Here is a 10,177-nt window from a genome sequence, read left to right as displayed (position 1 = left end):
CCAAAGAGAAACTTCTTTCTAAATCTTACCCAAATGGTGCTTTCTCTGATGAACCCGTTTAAATCACAAGAGGTTCCTTATGAACCATGAAAAATGTGATGTAAATTCTTCTGTTACTCAAGGTTGCTTATAACATCAATTGATGCTTTGTTAGAGATCTTGGCAAACAGTTTCAGTGCCTCTGAAGATTCTCCTGAATTAATGGCCATACGCGCATGCGTGCACTCACACATGCGCGTGCACACACACACACATACACACACAACCACAAGCACACATCCACGGAAAATCTTAGAGTCAGAAATACATCTATCTTGTGCGACTTGATGTTGAAAACTCCATTAAGAGAGGACCCCCAAAGAGGTCAGTGTGTGCTTTAATGTTTACAATAGTCTCTTAAAGTTCCCACTAACTACCTACCACTATTATTAGGAAGAAACTTAAGATTGCAGAGAACATCAACAGTCAGTGCAGGCTGGTTAGGAAGCTGAACCCAAAAGCAGCTGGGTAGGAATGTGTGGCTTTTCCACGAGAGTTCATGGAACATCATTCTTTCAAAGCATAAAAATTGAGTATAGCATTTATTAAAATGTGGGTAAAATTAGAGTTCCCTTAACCTCTATAAATAAAAAGGACTTATGATAATAATAACTTCAAGGCTAGTCCACTGAAAGTATTCTGAGGAAAAGATAATAAAATAAGTGTTAAAAAGTAGACTTAGAAATTAAAAAAGTGAAGACAATGGTACATGGAGTTTAGAATTAATTTAGAAAATCTGAAAGTACTAACTTGCGTTTATTGATTTTCAATGTTAAAATCTTAATATGCATCAAATTATTGATATATTACTAACATATGTTTTATATATTTCAGCATTCTATCAGTGCCCTTATTTTATTTTAGTTTTTGTACTTGGGCCATACCAGGCTGTACTCAGGGCTAACTCCTGATTCTGCTTTTAGGGATCACTCCTGGCTGGACTTCAGGGACTATATGAGGTGTGGGGAATCAAGCGAGGATCAGCAGCATGTAAGGCAAGAACCTTAACTACCTTACCATTAATGCTCTTTGGAAAAAAAAACACGATCACTTACTTTAATGTTTTGTGCAACATCATATGCATTTTTCTTGATGACTGCATACATATTAGGCATTTTGGTAGTCAATGGTGGCTCTCCTCAGTGGTATGCAGTCTTTCATAATTATAAGGAGTTATTTGTATGAAGTTACTGTCAAACCAGTAAGAGTGCATTTTCAGAATTGTTGGTAACCTGGACATGTTTTTCCCAAATAGCCTTGCCTCCCTCTGTGACAAGGCCCTACTTGCTCATATTCACCTTCATGACTGTACCTTTGGTGAGAGCACCAAGGCAGCATAGAGTGAAGATGAAGGATCTTTTTTACACCAAGTGTTGGCAGGCAAAAGGTAACTTTCAGTTCAAGATGTGTTACAAAGCCTTTTTTGAAATGTAAACCCATTGGCCTAATGGTAAAGGTAAAGGTAAAGGCCCTCCCGTTGACCGTCGATTTGCTCGAGCGGGCCCAGTAACGTCTCCATTGGAGACTTTGTTGTTACTGTGTTTGGCATATCGAATACTCTCGTAGCTTGCAGGGCTCTCCAGAGGGGCGGAGGAATCAAACTCGGGTCGGCCATGTTGGCCACGTGTAAGGCGAACGCCCTACCCGCTGTGCTATCGCTCCAGCCCTTTGGCCTAATGAATTTTTCAAATTTATGTTTCTTGTGAAGCCATCAACAACAAAGTAAACTTTAGTAACCATCCTCATTCATGCTTTCTTCTTTCTCTTTCCTGTCTGAATAATGTTTAATACTTCTGTTTCTCCTTGGAGATGAACTTCCCAATTCCCTGCTATTTATTTGTTGTTCTTTTTGTTTATTCATATGGAAAAGGACTTTATCCCTCTTTCCACCCAGATATACAGGTATGGCTTCTTGTACTGTCTTTCCATCATTCTTTCCTTTGGGAATTCTCCTTTCATGCATCTTAACAGTCTTTTTCATTTGTATTTTTTCAGTACTACACTGTTTATGATAGAGCTTAGCCTTCAGGCCAATCATCATTTTTGCTTTTTTTTAAAGGCTCTTAAACCTCTTGATCTTCTTTCTCTTTTTCTCATGGAAATTCAAATAATATCCATAGTGCTTAAGGTGTTACTCAATACATTCAGTTTGTGGCTTTGTTATGGCTTCAGGACTTTCTGGTAGAGCTGCCCAAGTATCCAAAGTACTGAACTTTTGGCATTTGAAACTCATGAGCAACTAATGTTCTTTTTAAAGTTTATATGTTTTGGATAGTCATTTATTCTTTTCTTTAAATCAAAATACAAAAGAACTTATAAAACTCAAAACATCTTTTAGAAAGAAATAATTGAATATATAAAATAATAAAGATTTTTTTAAAAATCAGGGTAACAAAAATAAACTATATAAAAAACTAAGGTAAGAATTTGATAATATAAGCAATGAGTATCTTTGAGAATAAAAAAAGATCTAAAAAATCTAATTGCTAGAAAAAAGGAATTAGGACAGCTAATGGTGCTGTTCTAAGTATATCAGAAGGTCAAGTTGTAAATCTTCTCTCCTAGATTGTTTCTCTAATGCTCCATCTATCTTCATTGCCCTGGATTATCATACCGTTCCTCTGCATTCTCTGGGCTTACAAGTTTGGAGACAAGAAGAAGGTCATGGGGAATTAGCAGGTCTGGCTACTTAGACAAAAATAAAAAGCATAATTGTTGGGTTTTAAAAATACATAATTTTGTTCTACAGAATTAAAGCAAATCCTTTATCTTTGACTTTATAGAAAATTAAATGCATTCCTAGGTACTCACTAATTTAATCCTATGGAAAAAAATCTTCAGTGATACGTAGAGGAATCTGACCTTCATGAAGAGCTCTAAGGTCCATGTTATGGCCTTCACTGTTGTTCTTGATTTTAGGAAAGTGAATTTACTACATCTCCACAAGACCTTCCTTCGCAGTACTTACTAACATACAAAGATCCTTTCTTATGTTAGTGACATTTCAACTTCTAAAGTCTGTTTTTAGCTTTGTTTGTAAGTTTTAAGCTATGCTGTTTGATTAGTTAAGATATTTTTATTCAAATGGATAAGAATTATAAATAATGAACTAAAGCATCTAATTTTGATAATTAAAATAACTATCAGGCCTTAAGTAAAAATTTACATCTGTAATCAAATATTATACATTTGATACACTTTAATCTTGTTTAAGTGATGATGATATTAAAACTTGAATTCGAAGATTTACTGTAGAAATATAAGCTATGCTTATTTATTGATGGTTTGATGCACTGTTTTCATGTATATACAAAATTTTCTTGGAAAGATAAATATTTTTGTGGTAAAAATAGACACTTTTTGCTGGAGATATAGTTTAAGTTGTAAAACGCTTGGCTTGCATGTATGCCTTGCATTCACAGCTCATCAAAACATGAAACATTAAATTTCTGGATGCAAAGAGATAGCTTAATACGAGATAAAATCACATTATTCATTTATGTGAATTTACTAGATAATAAATATCAGCGATTGCTCTTTCATATACCTACTGATCCTCTCTACATCTTTTTAAGTGAAGTTTCTAGTTATATACTATCCCCATTCTTTGATGGAGTTATTAATTTGTTTTTTATTTTTATGAGTACTCTATCTTGGATATTAGTTCTTTATCTAATGTATTATTTGAAAATATTTTCTCATGACATGGAGAGTATCTTATTATGTTGCCTTGTGCACAAGACCAGGAGTAACATCTGAGCACCACCAAGTATGTTCCCCCCCACCACAACAAATCTCACATGCTCTGGACATATTCATTTCTAATTTATATTGATATTCATTGTTTCATTCACACAGATAAAATTTAAGGGATTCAATGGCTGGAGCAATAGTATAGTGGTCAGATCACTTACTTTGCATAAGGCTGACAAGTTTTCATTGTCATCACCATATCGTTGCCTCAAATATCCCCAGGAGTGATCTCTGAGCACATAACCAGAAGTTATCTGTGATGACTGCAGGGTGTGGCCCCAAACAAAAAGAAGGTAAGGAAGAAAGAAAAGGAGTGAGGGAGGGTGGGAAGAAGGGAGAAAGGGAGGAAAAAAGGAAGGAAGGGAGGAAGGGAGGGAGGGAGGGAGGAAGGGAGGAAGGGAAGGAGGAAAGAAGGAAGGAAGGAAGGAAGGAAGGAAGGAAGGAAGGAAGGAAGGAAGGAAGGAAGGAAGGAGTACAAAGCAGGAAGGAGGAAGAAAATGATAAACTTAAAGCAAAAAGTAATGACTTTTAATAAAAAATAGATCCAAAAGATTAATGAAACCAAGACCTGGTTCTCTGAAAAGATAAATAAGATCTACGAACACTACCAAGACTTTCACTGTCACTATTTCTGTCACTGTCCTCCTGTTGTTCATCGATTTGCTCCAGCAGACCCAGTAACATCTCCATTTTTGAGACTTGTTGTTACTGTGTTTTGCATATTGAATACATAACAAGTAGCCAGCCAGGCTTTGCCACCAGGACTCTACTCTTGGTAGCTTACTGGGCTCTCCAAGGGGGGCGGAGGAATAGAACCTGGCTTGACTGGGCTGGCCAAACGCCCTACTGCTGTGCTCCCCTAATAGACTGAATTAGAAATCTAAGGGGAGACTTCACAACAGATACAGTAGAAATGCAAAGGATCATCAGGGAATACTTTGAAAATCTTGATGCGATGGAATGAGAGAATCTAGAAGAAATAGATACATTTTTGAACTCTTCTAACTTCTCCAGGCTAAAACAAGAAAATACAGAATACTCCAACAAGACAATTACTGTAGAGGATATCTACATGCTAACCAAAAGGTTCCCCAAAACAAAAGACCAGGACAAGCTTGGTTCACTAGTGAGTCCTTCCAAACTTTTAAAGAAGACCTACTGCCAATTCTCTTCAGGCTCTTTCAGAAGGTGAAAGAAACAGAACTCCTCCCAGTTTCTATGAGACAAACATAACCCTGATACCCAAAGCAGACAAAGACAGCACAAAAAGGAAAACTACAGATCAAGATCCCTGATGAGATTCAATGCAAAGATCCTCACAACATGCCGGCAGAGTGAAAATAACAACACATCCAGAAGATCACACAACTTGACTGAGTAGGCCCTTTCCTGAGAAATTTGCCTGAGCCTGAAAATCTCCACACTCAGGTCTGGAGATGCAGTGCTGCTTTTCAGTCAGTGCTGGGGGCTGGGTACCACCATGTCCACTCCAGTAGCGCTAGGGGCTCCCAAGGTCACACCTGATGATGAGGAAGCAGTCTGCAACACCAGGCCTCTAACTCAGGGCCACTTCATGCTAGTATCAGGCCTTTTGAATTATCCTCGCCACACCCACCTCTTCCCCACCCCAGGCCCACATTTTTGTGTGTGTGTGATATTTATGTCTCTTATCTGCTTCTGATCTTGGAGATTTGCTAATTTATATGGTCTCTTTATTACATATGTAAATTATATTTATTGTAAATATTTAATCCTTTTTATCTATTTTTTATTTACTCATTAATATAAATACCTATCTAGGCAATCAATCCCCAATTCAATTTTTATAATGATTAATAAAAATACTTCCAAACTTATTTTGGTTCATAAACCAAACAAAGCAAGTAAGTTCACTTTCTTATTCAGCATGTTTATTTCACTCCTTATGGGGTAAAATTAAAGAACTCTTAAAACAAGGGGAGAACATAGAAGAAGATTTAGTGGTAGAATGAAAGAGACTGAAAATCACATCAGTGACCTTGAGGCCAAAGCACATGGCATCATGAATAAAGAAGAGGCAATAGAAAAGAGATTTTTGTAAAGAATGAATACAATCCAAGCATTTAATGGGCAATGGCCAGAGGAACAATCTCTGCATCATCAGAATTCCGAAAGGAGAGGAGATAAAGGGGAGAACAGGTGCATAAGATCTACTGGCTGGGAACTTCCGCCTGGAAGGGACTCTGCACTTATCTAGGAGATCCAGAAGTGTCAAGCAAAATAAATTCCAATAGAACACATACTATAATTTTAATATTATAATTGTAATAGTGAGAATTAGAGAGAAAGAGAGTCCTTAAAGTGATAAGAAAGAAGCAAAACTCCTAACACAAGGGAAAATTCACATCGGATTTCTCAAATGAAACACTCCAAGTGAGAAGAGACAGGGCTGGAGTCAGAGTTATGCAAGAAAAAGATCTTAACCCTGTCCTATCTCTCTGACCTTGCTAATGTTTTTTGTTTTGTTTTGTTTTGTTTTGCTTTCTTGCTGTGTACCTAAGTTACAATGTTTCATGCAGACAAAAGTAATCACAATATATAAGGCAAACCAAATAGTGCCATTAAGAGTAAATTTTTTTATTATTGATATATGATAAATTTATTATTGTTAGACAATTAAAACTACAAAGAAGAGAGAAAATATTATTTGCAGTAGCGAGATGATCAGATGAGATCACTACATTTAGTCAGTGCCTCATGTTAAATTAGGGATTTAAACAAAATGGACACTTTCAGAGTTTTTCAGTGCAACAAAGTCTAATAGGAGTTTCTTTTTAATATTAATACTTAATGTAGTCATATTTATAAATTTAATAGCAGTAAAATATTCATTTCAATATCCACATTCTCTGTTATGTACTAGTATGCAATGGAAAAATCTAAGAAATGAGATAGTTAAGAAAATTTGAAGGCACAAAAGTTAAATAAAAATTCCATAGTCATGATTCGGAAAAATTAAAATTGTTACATGGTTCTATTTCCCAATTTATTTTACCTTCCAGACTAGCATTCTATTATAAAGCATAGTTTAGTTTTTGTTTTTCACTTTTGTGGTGCCTGGAGTCAAAGTCAGGCCTCACACACGTAAGGCAGGAATTCTACTACCTAGTCACATCCCCTACCCTAAAGCAGTTGAAATTTTAGAGCGTACATTTCAAAGTGTAGAAATTTCAGAGCTTACGTTTCATGAAGTCACATGATTTCAAGCCTTAATTTTAATTTACAGTTGTGTTAATTTGTAGAAATCTTCTAAGCCTCATCTCAGATATTGTAAGTATTAAGAGATACAATGATATAGAACATTAAAATCCTAGTATGCTATTTTTAATATAATGCTTTTGTTGTTAAATGTGAGAAAAGTTCTCCTAAAAATGTTACTATAAGGGGTTGGGCTAACGTTCAGAAATATGGTGGAGTTTACCTAAGCAAAGATAAGAAGAAATAAAAGCATGTGGGTGAACAGAAAAGAGTCGGAAAATTATACACCTAAAACAAACATAAGAGTGTAGATGAATATTTGATCAATTAAAAGAACAACCCCCAGATAAGTAGCATCTGGTAATTTCCCCTAGAATAAATTTTATTTTGATTATGAGGATTCTTTCAATATGCATTTAATTGCCTAGAGAAACACATACCAGTATGAAGTCTATCATATTTTTTTTAATCGGGGGCCACACCACACAGTTCTCAAGGCTTACTCTGGCTCTGTACTCAGGAATCACTTCTTGGAGGTATTCGGGGACCATATATGGCATCAGCATTTGAATCAAGGTTGGGTACATGGTATTATTTTAGTCCCCCATGCTCACTATTTTTAAGTTTACATAAGAGTCTGAGGACTGAAATCATTTCGAGAAGCTGTAATCATGAAGCAAAGTAGCACTATCAGGAACATCCTAAAGTATAGAGAGAATGGGTAAATGATAGACCAAACTCTCTCTTATAATTTTCCATTTTTTGGTGCCTTTAAAAATCCAGTAAGAAATTATAAGACAACAAAAATGTTTCATAGAGCTCAATCTTATAGAATAGAGAAAGAAAAAAATTATAAAATAGGACACAGAGGACAAAACAAGTAGAAAGAATGGGATGAAAGGAAATTAAATGGAGCTGGTGTCAATGAGTCTGGAAGTGGGAATCAATACTAGAAGTTTTTACAGAATCACAAACAGATGATTTAATGAATATGTCAGAAGACTCTACCAATACATGACTGAATATTTGACTGGAAATCAATGTCACTGAGTTGTTTGCTAGTCATGTTATAAAAGAACTGAAAATAATTTGTCAAAATATTATAATACAATTTAAAAATTATATGTGTATAAAGAATATTAAATATTTCAGTGATATACACATGAGAGATACATTATAATAAATTAATATAAATATTAGAAATTAATATTTCTAATCTTGAAAACAAAGGTGAATGACAAAATTATTTACCAAAGAACAGTATGACAAGAGTAGAGAGAAAGACTGGAGATAAATGTAAGAGTCAGTAAGTTATATCATTTATTTTTATATGACCGTTAGACTCTAGTTTGCTAAACTCTCTGCAATGACTTGAAGTAATTCTCCTCTAAATTTACAGTATTATCAGGTTATATGGAAAAAGTGAACAGTATACAGGTCCACTGTGGATCATCATAATTTCAGACTAGTGACCACTTTCCATGGGAAAAAATAAATCTCTGCAGTAATAGTTGATGCCTGAGAGGAATGACTACAGAGAAAACACTCCTGTACACACACACACAGGAACACACGCAAACACACACACACAAACATACACACACACACACATTAGTCCAATGTCTCAGGTTTGGTAACAACAACTTCAAAGAACTTTTTAATGTCATATCATTAGATATGATTTTATAACATTTGACAGCTATGTTGCATTCAGCAATATGATAAAAATAGCAAATTAGTCAGGTCAAATAATGTTTCTATTCATATGTTTGAAGTTTCTGTATCATTTCTGTGACTATCTTATGCCTTAGAGCTATGTTTTCCATTTGATATGATAAAATATCTTTAATATACTTGCATATATTTCCCATATCTATGGATACTTAATTATCATTTTGGTTTCTAGCACCATACATATAGGTGCTCAAGACTTACTTGCATTTGGCAGGGATGGTGGGTCCCAAGCTGGGAATGAATCCTACTTGGTCATGGTGTATAAATTCAAGGGTCTTGACAATGTAAGAGTGGTTCAACATATGCAAGGCAATCAATGTAATACACCATATAAGGAAAAACAAAAAAATTATATGATTCCTTCAATAGATGCACGGTAAGCACCCATTCATAATAATAACTGTTAATAAAATATGAAAATATTCCCAGGAACCAGGTGAGACAGAAGAAGCTGCACGGACACTGGGCAAATTAATAGGAGGCAATTGCACAGGATTTAAATCCATGGATCTCTTCTAAACCTCACCCACAGGTTACAAAGGTGAAAGTTGTGTTTTTTTTTCAGTAGGTAGCCTCTAACGTGGCCACACTTATACTCCCTCCGTATAACTCATAAGATTCATCTCCAAAGTAACTCCACATAGTTACAAAGGAATGAAAGGAAAATCCTAGATCACTACCCTCAGACTTCACTAGGCACTAAGGGAAGACAGCTCAGGAACCCACCCCAAGGTAGGGAGGAAGATAGGAGTCCTGAAGTCTCAACATGGAATATCCACATACACAATTTCTCTGATAAAGAATTCAGAGATGATATGGTGAGGATGTCCAATGAGCTCACAGTGGAACAGACATCCGATAAAATACAGGAAGATGTGAGGGCAACAGTGGAATGAATAGTCAATAAGATACAGGAGGAAATGAGAGCAGAAATAAGAAAACTACAAACAGAAATGCCATCAGTTAAAAACTCAGTAGATGAAATAAAAAGCTCAATGGTTGCCCTCAACAGTAAAATGACAATAGTCAAAGACAGAATCAGTCAGCTTGAAGATGCAATCCAGTAAGTATACAGGCAACAAAAGAAGATGGAAAAAGACCTTAGAACAGCACAAGGTCAGGTAAGAGATGTAGCACTGCACTTTGCACTGACCTCCCATTGTTCATCGATTTGCTTGAGTGGGCACCAATAACATTTCCATTGTGAGACTTGTTGTTACTGTTTTTGACATATAGAACACACCATGGGGAGCTTTCCAGGCTCTGCCATGCAGGTGGGATGCTCTCTGTAGCTTGCTGAGCTCTCCGAGATGGAGGCAGGAAATGAACCTGGGTCAGCCGCATGCAAAGCAAACGCCCTACCAGCTGTGCGATCACTCCAGCCCCAAGTAAGAAATGAATGGGATGAATTCAA

General features: G+C 35.9%; 1 pseudogene; it reads right to left on the bottom strand.

Moving 5' to 3' along the window:
• Positions 1-1,162: 1,162 nt before the first annotated feature.
• Positions 1,163-2,272, bottom strand: LOC130028119 (ribosome biogenesis protein NSA2 homolog; annotated as a pseudogene).
• Positions 2,273-10,177: the final 7,905 nt, after the last annotated feature.

This window comes from Sorex fumeus, unplaced genomic scaffold (assembly GCF_029834395.1).
Source record: "Sorex fumeus unplaced genomic scaffold, SorFum_2.1 ptg000039l, whole genome shotgun sequence".
Classification (NCBI taxonomy): domain Eukaryota; kingdom Metazoa; phylum Chordata; class Mammalia; order Eulipotyphla; family Soricidae; genus Sorex; species Sorex fumeus.
This window is presented reverse-complemented; position numbering and strand designations above follow the sequence as displayed.